Raw genomic sequence first — 10,300 nt, 5'->3', positions numbered from 1 at the left:
CACACGCGCCCGGCGTGAGTTTTAAGCCACCGGGTCCAGGACACGAACCGCGGTTGACTACGTGGGAGTCCAGCGACATAGCCATTACGCTAACTGCTGGTTCCCTTCCCATGAACTTTTTGAGGACTCTGCATACTTGATTCCACTGAACTATAAAGCTACAAATTTTTTTTTTTTAATGATAAATTTCAGAAGGTCAGCAGATGACAAAATGGTTACATCACTAGATTCCTACATGTTGACCATGGTTTGAGTCCTGGACCAGTGGCTTAAACCTCACACCAGGTGCATATGCATGCATGCCTAAAATCTCGAGAAGAGAATGGAGGAGAAGGGATTGAGATGTGGCCATCTCCCCTAGGGTGCGACTTCTCTCTGTCTTTCTGTCTCTCTGTTTCTATGGAGAATGTACACACTCTATAGCAAAAATCTCTCTCAAAAAAAAAAAAAAAAAAAGATAAATTTTAAGGCCAGATGTGGTGTGATGGTTATGTCACTGGACTCCCATGTAGTTGACTGCAGTTCCAGTCCTGGACCCAGTGGCTTAAATTCACGCCGGGCATTTGTGCCCAAGATCCCAAGAGGAGAACGGAGGAGACGGGACTGCAGTGTGGCCATCCCACCTGGGAGGTGATTTCTCACTTTCTGTCTCTGTCTCTCTGACAAGTGCACAGGCCCTATAACAAAATCTTTTATTTTATATATATATATAAAAAGATAGGAAACAGCAGATGGTGTAATGATTACAGCGGAAGGCATGGAGGGCAACCATGGAGGCCAGGGACAATGGAGGAGGAAGATGGGACATAGCAGAGGGTGGGGCATGGGGAATCAGGGATGGCAAGACAAAGGGCAAGGTATGCAGGATGTAAGAATTGGAAAATTATTTGCTGAGAACATGTATGTTGATGTGCTTGATTGAACCAATGCACAGTGTATTTTGGATGGAAAATTCATTTGTGTGTTGTGATGGTGTATAGTGAATTAATGTAGAAAATAAAAAATAAATAAATAAAAATTAAAAAAAAAAAAACCAAAAACTCATGCTAGGCTCATGTGCATATGTGCCCAAGATCCCAAGAAGAAAATGGAGAAGGGATTGAGGTGTGATCACCCCTCTGGGAGGTGATTTCTTGTTTTCTGGCTCTCTCTGGCGAGCACAAGCCCCTATAGCAGAAAGCTTTCTTAAAACACAACAAAAAATTTGGGGTCAACAGGTGGCATGGTGGTTAAGGGCGCTGGACTCCCACATGGCCAACAGTGGTTTGAGTCCCAGACCTGGCAGCTTGCTTTCTCACTATTTGTTTCTCTCTCTGTCCCTCTCTGGTCAAACTAAAAGTAAATAAATAAATAAAGTTAAATAAAATAATTATTAAAAAAAAAAAAAAGGTAAATTTCAGTGCCAACAGGTGGCCTGGTGGTTAAGGCACTGGATTTGTACACGGTCAGTTGAGTTTGAGTCCTGGCTCTAGTGGCCCTAAAATCACACCTGGTACATGTGCATGCCCAAAATCTTGAGAGAATGGAAAAGAAGGAACTATGGTGCAGCATGATTTTTCACTTTTCCTTTCTCTGTCTCTTTCCTGTAAGCAGATGCACCCTGTGGCAAAAAAATAAATAAATAAATAAATAAATTTTATACTATGTATATTTTTACCACAAACAAATAGAGATGAAAAAACATAAAACAGGGGCCAGCAGATGGCATACTGTTATGTCACTGGACTCCCACATGGCCGACCATAGTTTGAGTTCTGGATCCTGTGGCTTGAAAATCACGCCAGGCGCATGTGCGTGCATGTCCACCCAAGACCCTGGAAGGAGAATGGAGAAGGGATTGCAGTGTGGCCATTCCTTCTGGGGGAGATTTCTCACTGTCCCTCTCACAGCTCTGTCTGTCTCCAGTGAACACAGGTGCTCTAAGGCAAAAACTTCTTAAAAAATAAGGGACCAGCAGTTAGCGTAATGGCTATGTCTCTGAACTCCCATGTAGTCAACTGCAGTTCAAGTCCTGGACCCGGTGGCTTAAACTCACACCGGGCACGTGTGCATGCGTGCGCGCCCAAGATCCCAAGAGGAGCATGGAGGAGAAGGGATTGTGATGTGGCCATCCCCCCGGGGGGGTGATTTCTCGCTTTCTATCTCTCTCTCTCTCTCTCTCTGTCTGTCTTTCTGGCGAGCACAAGCACCCTATCACAAAAAAAAGAGTAAAAAATAATAAATAATAAAACAAAATAACACAATGTATAATTTAAAATGCTTGTATATTTACACAACACAAAAATGTGAGAACAAATATATATGAGAAAAAAAGAAAATGCAGAATTATTATATTATGCATACGCAAATATTATGTATTACAAATGCATAATTATTACAATTATGACCTCGTAAAGGGAAGGGGAAGACCAGCCCCATGGGCTGTGGTTAAGGGAGCTGAATCCCACATGGCTCACAATGGTTCAAATTTCAACCCCAGTGGCTTGAAAACACACAGGTCACGTGTGTGTGCATGTTCAAATCCCGACAGGATGAAGAAATGGAGCAAAGGAGACTGCAGCACAACCACGCTCTGCTGGGGAGATCCCTTTTTTTTTTTCCCCGAGAGGTTTTTGCTATAGGGCGCATGCGCTCGCCAGACAGACAGAGAGAGACAGAGAGATAGAAAGCGAGAAATCACCCCCCAGGGGGGATGGCCACACCACAATCTCTTCTCCATTCTCCTCTTGGAATCTTGGACACGCACGCACACGCTCCTGGCGTAAGTTTTAAGCCACTGGGTCCGGGACTCGAACTGCAATCGGCTACATGGTAGTTCAGTGATATAGCCTTATGCTAACTGCTGGTCCCAAGCAGATCTTCTTTTGAACAGTTGCGGTTACTGATACTCGATAAGCCATTTGGAAATGGTGTTTGGTGACAAGTACTACCAAGTACTACACAAGCAGCAAAACCTTTTTTTTTTTTTGAGAGGTTTTTGCTATAGGGCGCATGCGCTCGCCAGACAGACAGAGAGAGACAGAGAGATAGAAAGCGAGAAATCACCCCCCAGGGGGGATGGTCACGCCGCAATCCCTTCTCCTCCATTCTCCTCTCGGAATCTTGGGCATGCACGCACACGCGCCCAGCGTGAGTTCTAAGCCACCGGGTACGGGATGTGAACCGCGGTCGACTACATGGGAGTGCAACGACATAGCCATTATGCTAACTGCTGGTTCCCACAAGCAGCAAAACTTTGTAAAATTTGGGGCCAGCAGGTGGCATAGTAGTTAAGGCACTGGGCTCCCACACGGTCAACCATGGCTCAAGTCCAGACCTGGTGGCTTGAAAAATCACATCAGGCATGTGTGCACACATGCCCAAAATAACAGAAGGAGACTGGAGGAGAAGGGATTGTGGCATGGCCATCCCCCCCTTTTCACTTTCCCTCTCACTGTCTCTCAGCCTCTCTCTCCCTGGTGAGCGCATCCACCCTATGGCAAAAATAAACAAATGAAAACTTTGTAAAATTCTTTTGAAGTATGTTTATATCATAATATTTTGCCATACCTAGATTTTTTTAATCTTCTGGTTACATTAAATTGATTTCATATCATCTTTTTCTTTCTTTTTTTTTTTTTTTTTGAGAGGTTTTTTGCTATAGGGCGAGCACGCTCGCCAGACAGAGACAGAGAGACAGAAAGTGAGAAATCACGGGGCGTGGTGGCGCCCGCCCTATGGCAGAAAGTGAGAAATCACCCCCCAGGGGGTTGGCCATGCCACAATCCCTTCTCCTCCATTCTCCTCTTGGGATCTTGGGCATGCACGCACACGTGCCCAGCGTGAGTTTAAGCCACCGGGTCCAGGACTCGAACCGCAGTCGACCACGTGGGAGTCCAGTGACATAGCTGTTACGCCAACTGCTGGTCCCTTGATTTCATATCATGTTAAGAAAGAACGAAAAATGAGAGAAAGAAGAGGGCCAGCCCTGCAGTGCAGCAGCTGAGGAGCTGGATCCCACAGGGCTGACTGCAGTTCAAGTCCAGCCCTGGCAGCTATGCATGCATCCCAGACTAATGATGGGATGGAAAGATGGAGGGAAAGGACTGTAGAGTGACCACACTCCACTGGGGGGTGCTTTCTCTTCTTTCTCTTTGGTGAGTATAAATACCCTACAGTGATGAAAAAAGGGAAAGAAAAGAGAAGGGAGGGAAGGGGAGAAAAAAGAAAGACCCATCAGCCGCGACTGCTCTCGCACGCCAGGGCAGAGTGTGATCAGGCTACATGCAGGCAGCCTCCTGAGTCTTACCGCTGAGTTGTAGATACTCTTTTTCTGCTACAACCAAGACTTTAACCAAATTCATGGAATGCATTTGCCTCACTTCAGTGACATTTCCTGAGAACCCTTCTGGGAGGCGAGGACCGTGGTCCCACAGCATTCCTCAAGTATAAAAGCAGTAGCTCCCAGAACTGTCTCAGCTGAGAATCCGGGCAAACAAACCCTTCCTGGCTCCCAACACTTTGGGCAGCTTCACTCTGTCCTAGACTTTCTGGGAGCAAAGAGCTTCCCATGAGACATCAAATTTACAAAAAGCCCAAGCCAGGAGCAGCAGGATCCTTCCTGCAGGCTGGTGAAAGCTCAGTCAACCAGCCCTGGGCAGAAACCGCTGTACCTCTTCCTCTACCCCAGCTACCGCTAAAGGACAGAAGGGTCAGTCTGGCCTCGGGGGCTCTCAAATCAGCCCGGCTATAGGAGCAGTGGGCCAGGAAGATGCTGGTGCTCCTACTTTGGGCTTTGGCTTAAAGTAACACCTTTACAAAAGTTCGTTCTTTCCTTTCCTTTCCTTCCCCTTTCTTTCCTTCCTTCCTTCCTTTTTCTTCCTTCCTCTCCCTCCCTTCTTTCTTTCTTCTTTCTCTCCCCCCTTTCTTTGTTTTTTGAGAGAGATGTTTGCTATAGGGCGTGTGCACTTGCCAGAGAGACAGAAAACGAGAAATCACCCCCGAGAGGGTATGGCCACACTGCAATCCCTTTTCCTCCAGTCCCTTTCTCAGGATTTTGGGCACACATGCCTGGCCTGAGTTTTAAGCCTCTAGGACTTGAACTGCAGTCAGCCACGTGGGAGTCCAGCAACGTAACCATTACACCATCTGCTGGCCCCTAAAATGTCTTTTCACAAACCAAAAAGGACAGGCTCTGAGCTGGCTGGATGGCACAACAGGAACATGCTGCATGAGTGATTCCAGATCTATGTGGAAGACGGCACATTTGGTTCCCCAGATGAACTGTATATGCAGGGCACATTTACCCACGATGCTGGCTGGCTGGGAAGGCTGCAGGGGATTATAATGTGAGACCCTACAGAGAGTGTCCCGCCTCATAAAAAAATAATAAACTCAAAAAAACCCAAAACATAAAAAGGCAGGCTGGGCCAATGGCAGCAAGATCAGTGATTGATTTGGGAAGAACAGCGACCTCTGCACACAGTTGTGTAGCTTGGGGGCTTCTGGCTGACCCAAGAAGCAGAGCACCTGCCCAAGGGCCTTCTGTCCACCCATTACTCTCCAGAGCTCTGGGAAGCCAGCCATCCAAGAAGATCAAGACGCCTGAGACAGGGTAATGGGAAGAAACACATCTTCCAGCATCTCAGTTCCCCAAGGGCAAGGATTGTACTTTTGGGGTGTTCTGTACATGGGTACATCATGTCACAGCTGAGCGATGCTAAAAGGTAAGTTTTCCCACAGCTGCCTAAAGAGATATCAGGCTGAGAAATTCAACAGAGAGCAGGATAAGACAGTAAGCAATGAGCTGGAGCCAGCAGGTGATATGGTGGTTAAAGTGCTGGACTCACACATGGCTGACCACAGTTCGAACCTTGGACCTGGTAGCTTGAGAACTATGCCAGGAGTGTGTGCATGCATGTCCAAAATCCTGGAAAATGGGTTGCAGAAATGGCCATCCCCCCTGGAAGATGATTTCTCACTCTCTCTCTTTGTGTTTCTCTTCAGCAAGCTCATGCACCCTATGGCAAAAAACCTTTAAAAATAAATAAATAAAGCAATGAGACTTCAGGACCAGCAGATGGCATCATGGCTACATCACTGGACTCCCATGTAGTTGATCACGGTTCAAGTCCTGAACCTGGTGGCTTAAACTCATGCCGGGCGTGTATATGTGTGTGCCCAAGATCCCGAGACGAGAATGGAGGAGAAGGGATTGCAGCATGGGGGGAGGGATGATTTCTCACTTTCTGTCTCTCTCTGTCTTTCTGGTGAGTGCACACGCCCTATAGCAAAATCCTCTCCCTCATACAAATATACATACATACATACATAAATGCAATGAGCCTTCCTCTATTTTTTTTTTGGAGAGGTTTTCGCTATAGGGCGCGTGCGCTCACCAGAAAGAGAGAGACAGAGAGACAGAAAGCGAGAAATCACCCCTCAGGGTGGATGGTCACGCCGCAATCCCTTCTCCTCCATTCTCCTCTCGGGATCTTGGGCACGCACGCACACGCGCCCGGCGTGAGTTTTAAGCCACCGGGTCCGGGACACAAACCGCGGTCGACTACGTGGGAATCCAGCGACATAGCCATTACGCTAACTGCTGGTTCCCCCGGCGTGAGTTTTAAGCCACCGGGTTCGGGACGCGAACCGCGGTTGACTATGTGGGAGTCCAGCGACATAGCCATTACGCTAACTGCTGGTTCCCATGAGCCTTCCTCTTAATCACTATCAAAGTCAGATTCAAGTATCTCAATGGCATTTCCTTTGAGCCACTGTTACTGCTGTTTCCTTCTTAGGGAAACCATCACTCAACAGGGTCTGTCTGTCTTCATACTAGTGCTGAGGTCCAGGCTACTGGGAAAGCTTCCCTAGACCCTGCTCCTCATATCATCATCCCTTGGCTACCCTCATCAGTCAACAAATAATCCGCTGAATGTCCTGTTTGTTAGCTGCCTCTGACTCCGCAACCTCATCTTGCTCTGCTGCGCTCTGCTCACCAGCCCTGACGCACTGGCCTTCTTCCTGTTCCTTGAACGCCTCAAGGAGCATCCTGTCTAAGGGCCCTTACAGCAGCTGTGTTCGCTGCCCAGAAGCTTCGCATGGGTGGTTACCAGGGCTGCCAGCACCGACGACTCCAAGAGCACCAACTGCACAATAATGATGTAAGTGCGGGGCTGGAGCGTGACATGGTAGTTAAGACACTGGATTCTTACAGGGTTGACCACAGTTCGAGTCCCAGAGGCTTGAAAATCAAACTGGGCTCATGTGTACATTCCCAGAATCCCAAGAAGAGAATAGAGAGGACTGTGGCATGGCCATCCTCCTTGAGGGGTGATTTCTCACTTTTCCGCTCTCTTGCAAGCACACATGCCCTATGGCAAAAATATTAAATAAATAAATAAATAAATAAATAATCATTTAAACTGTGCCCCTAGAATTGTACGATGTTACAACCCTGGTCGCCACCTCATCAGTGAGGTCTCAGTTCAGTCTTCAGGGAAGCCATTACCGACTGCTGCTAAATGCACTCTCCCCACCCCAACCCCTGCTCCTACCCAGGTGCTCTCCAGCACATCGTCCCTGCTTTATTTGCAACACAGCACTTGCACTGTCTAAAAACTGTGCAAAACGCATTGTTTTTACATGCTTCTCCCGTAAAAATGTAAGACCCTGACAGCAGAAATCTTGCCTGCCTGTTCTGCATGGCACCCCAGCACGTAACAGAGAGCCAGACATTTAGGTAACATACACTATTTTTTTTTCCTTTTCTTTAAATTTTTTTTTCACATTAATTTACTATACATCATTACAGCATACAAAATGAATTTTCCATCCAGAACACACTGTATATTGGCTCAATCAAGCACATCAACATACGTGTTATCAACAAATAATTTTCCATCTCTTATGTCTTGTATATTTTGCTTTTTTCTTTTTTGCCATCCTTGATTCCCTATCCCTCACCCATTGCCGTGTCCCACCCTCCTCCCACATTGTCTCTGGTATCCATGGTTGCTTTCTGTGCTTCTCCCCCCCCCATTTAATTGATTTGCTAATGATCTTAATTAGTCTAAATATCTGCAATAGCAAGCGCAGCTGATATATACCTATCCATGAACCCAAGTCTGACTTTAGGCATAAGCCTCAGTGAGCAGAATGAACATACTATAAAGTAGCACCTAGCCGGGGCCATATAGCTTACTGCAGTCATAAAATACACGTTTTAAAAACTCTGCAAATTGGGCTGGCTCCATGGCCTGCTGGTTAAGGCAACCAGATTCTGCATGGCCACCAAATGGTGAGTCCCCAGTTCAGTGAGTCAAAAAACACACTGGGCACATGTGCATGAGTGCTCAAAATTCCAAAATGAAAGAGAGCTGGAGGAATAGGGACCGAGGGGTGACCATTCCCCATCGGGGTTGCTTTCACCTCTCTCTGATGAGTTCTCACATCCTCTAAGAAAAAGTAAATGAGTAAATCCTGGAAATAAATTAAGTGCTTACCATATTTGAAGCACTGTGCCAGGTACCGACACAGGAGGTACACCTCACCTTATAAAGCAGGTTCAGACATTTCAATCAAAATCACCTATCTCTTCTCAACAAAAAGCTGACTCATGAAAATGGTAAGAGTGTCTCCCCTCTTAAGAGGATACAGTTTCCAACTGAAAAAATTGCTTTCGAATGAGCTAAACTCTCAGACTTGGTCCCGGGCAGGGAGAATTCTTTGTTTCCAGTGGTGAGACTGTTTTTCTAATGGCAGAAGAAACCCCAAAGCCAGATAGAGCTGTTTCTACCTTATTCATTCATCCAACAAATATTTGTTGATGCACTGTGGGAACGTAATGCACGAGACAGAGATACATCCTTATCCTCAGGAGCTGACCTGCTACTGGGCAGAAGGGGAGAGGGCAAGAGTCAAGTGAGAACCTAAGTAATCTGATGGTGATAGTGCTTTTAAAGAAGAATTAGGAGGACCAGCAGTTAGCGTAATGGCTATGTCACTGGACTCCCATGAAGTCGACTGAGGTTCGCATCCTGGACCCGGTGGCTTAAAACTCACACCAGGCGCGTGTGCGTGCGTGCCCAAGATCCCAAGAGGAGAATGGAGGAGAAGGGATTGCGGTGTGGCCATCCCCCCTGGGGGGTGATTTCTCACTTTCTGTCTCTCTGTCTCTCTCTGTCTGTCTGTTGCGCGCACGCGCCCTATAGCAAAAACTTCTAAAAAAAAAAAAAAAGAAAAAAGAAAAAGAATTAGGGGCCAGCAGGTAGTATGGTGATTAAGGTGCTGTACTCCCACAGGCCTGACCGCAGTTCAAGTCCCGGACCCGGCAGCTTGAAACTCATGTCAGGTGCATGTGTGTGAGTGCCCAAAATCCCAGAAGGAGAATAGAGAAGGGATTGCGGCATGGCCATCTCCCCTGGGGCATGATTTCTCACTTTCCCTCTCTCTGTCTCTCTCCACAAGTGCACACATCCTATGGCAAAAACCTTAAAAAAAAAAAAAAAAAGAAAAAAAAAGAAAGAGAAAGAAAGAAGAAGAATTAGGCAGGAAAGGAAGATAGCGCTTTGGGGGTGGGGCTGCAGGGTTCCCATTTTAAACGTGGAAGGCCTCAATGAAAGGTGATGTTTGCGGAAAGACCAAGGAGGTGAGGAACTAAGGCGTGGGGCTATCTGCAGAGACAGCTTTCCAGGCCTGTGAGAGCAAGTGCCAAGGACCTGAGGCAGAGGAGTGCCTGCATTTGAGAGGAACAGCAAGGGGAAGAGCAGCAGGAGACCAGGAAGTAGCGTGCAGGACCTTGAAGGCTATGGCCTTTGGCTTTTACTCAAGTGAGACAGGAAGCCACCGGCTAGTTCTGAGCAGAGAAGTGGCCAAGTTAGATGCTGCAGAAGAACTAGCACAGAACTAAGGGATCTGTGTCCATAATTCTGCAAAGCCCTAGCTTTACAGGCTCCCTGCTCAGCTACCACCTTCCTTCTGAGCCCTTTCTTGATGTAAAACTCCTAGTTATAGGAAGAAATAGAAATCTGCCAGACTGGCTCCAGGAGGGACATAATTCTACCTGTCTGCAACTCAATATACTGGACAAGCTGGATGGGGAAAGGGAAGGAGTTAGGACAAGCCAGAGTGTCACCAGTCAGTTTTCACTAAGCTTTTTCCCTCTACCCAAAAGCTTTTCAGAAGCATGAGGAGTCAAATCCATCACAGGCAGAAAGCACAGCCAGGAAGCTCCAGCCGCTGGGCCTGCGATGGGCTAGGCCCCATCCCCAGCAGTCACCGTCCCCACAAGCCACAGCCATGAGTGTCTGACCTCCTG

General features: G+C 47.1%; 1 protein-coding gene and 1 pseudogene across 3 annotated transcripts in view; one reads left to right on the top strand and one right to left on the bottom strand.

Annotated features, from left to right (window-relative positions):
• SUFU (SUFU negative regulator of hedgehog signaling) overlaps positions 1 to 10,300 on the bottom strand; it is a gene marked incomplete at its 5' end in the record, with an annotated part of 149,979 nt that overhangs the window by 113,765 nt on the left and 25,914 nt on the right.
• The window catches only part of LOC102491155 (mitochondrial import inner membrane translocase subunit TIM16-like), a 5,830-nt pseudogene continuing 1,209 nt past the window's right edge, over positions 5,680 to 10,300 (top strand).

Source organism: Tupaia chinensis, unplaced genomic scaffold (assembly GCF_000334495.1).
Source record: "Tupaia chinensis unplaced genomic scaffold, TupChi_1.0 Scaffold144255_1, whole genome shotgun sequence".
Classification (NCBI taxonomy): Eukaryota; Metazoa; Chordata; class Mammalia; order Scandentia; family Tupaiidae; genus Tupaia; species Tupaia belangeri.
Note: the sequence above shows the minus strand (reverse complement) of the source record. Positions and strands in the feature narration are given on the sequence as shown.